Below are 1,414 nucleotides of genomic sequence, written 5' to 3' on the forward strand. Positions count from 1 at the left end.
TTCTCAGCTGCCAACTTCTGTGTGACACTCTTAGGGAAATTACAGATGGGGAAGTGACAGAGTGCAGGGACTGTCACTCAAAATATGGAACTCTGGCATGCTGATTTGTTTGTTTCTTTTGCATTTTGAGGAAGTGTCTCTCTCTGTAGTTCTGGCTGACCTGGAGCTCACTGTGTACTCAAACTCATGGTGATCTGCCTGCCCCTGTCTTCAGAGTACTGGGATCAAAGGCGTGAACCACCATGCTTAGCTTATACTGTTTTTGTTGTTTGTTTTGATTTTCAATTGCTTTATTTACTTACATTATTTTTCCATGCAAATGGGCAAAACTGTTAACAGAAACTTACACTGAGTAGGAAGGCAATCTCCAATTAGAAGCTGGCAACACAAGACCCACCCAGCACATGGAAATAACACAAGGCTCACCACTAACAGATCAGTAAAGGCATGTCAAGAAAATACAAGGAAGAAGAAGGCAGTCAGAATCACTGTATTAATCTCATGGAAAATTGTAGAAGTCAAGGCATAAGGCAAAATTCATCATGATGAGCATGTTGATTAGAGAGCTCCTCCCTAAGAATATGCAGTTTCTTGACTGTAGCTCCCTAAGTTTTCTCTTGATTCTTCTCATCTTTTCCATCATATCATCCATAGCCTCTCCATCTCTACCCATCTCATCATAAATCCACCTATTGAGTACGGCCTGTAGGAAGTTAGGAGCAAGTCAATGAGCCTATCCTCTTCTCTTGTTTCCTGTAGGCTGGTGGCCATCACCTCTTCCCAAGGGGCAGTCAGTCTTCTGTCTCTTCGGCAGCAGCTCCTCCATTCCTTCCTTTTCCTGGGCCTATCCCTTGCCATGTCTTCCTCTTCCCAATTCTCTCTGCAACATGTGCTGCCAGCAGACATGCTTTCACTTGCCCAAGACTAAAGCCAGCCTGACATTTACAGGGCAGCAGGGAGCACGTGACCAGATGCCAGTGATGACTGTTCCCAAGGTTGTGCAGCTCTGCAGCTTCATGCTGGTTATTTTAATAAAGGAAGTTAGCAGCTGATGTTGGACAGGGCTTTACTCCTTTCTACCCTAATGTGCCTAATGTCCCAATTCACCAAAGGAGAAAATAATTACCTCTGTTCTTCTCCCCCAGTTTTGTTAATAGTCCCTTATGGCAAGAAGCCTGTCAGTATCCTGAACAGACTTTGCCACATACCATCATCATCTATTTTAATCTCAGCCAATGCTCCAAAAGAAAATAATTTTCATACCATTTACAAACTCATCTGTTCTCTGGTCCCAACAGGCAGTTACATGTTCTCCGAGTGCATTGACTTCCTCTAAAAATCATGTACTATTCCCCAACATTTTGCATTATTTCCCTCTCACACACACACAAATTATAGAGTCCAGGCCATTCCT

The 1,414-nt window shown here is 43.4% G+C and overlaps 1 pseudogene; it reads right to left on the minus strand.

The window, feature by feature from the left end:
* Positions 1 to 518: 518 nt before the first annotated feature.
* Positions 519 to 826, minus strand: LOC128113982 (protein BEX3-like; annotated as a pseudogene).
* Positions 827 to 1,414: the final 588 nt, after the last annotated feature.

This window comes from Peromyscus californicus, unplaced genomic scaffold (genome assembly GCF_007827085.1).
Source record: "Peromyscus californicus insignis strain IS unplaced genomic scaffold, ASM782708v3 Scaffold_19__1_contigs__length_69161282, whole genome shotgun sequence".
NCBI classification, from domain to species: domain Eukaryota; kingdom Metazoa; phylum Chordata; class Mammalia; order Rodentia; family Cricetidae; genus Peromyscus; species Peromyscus californicus.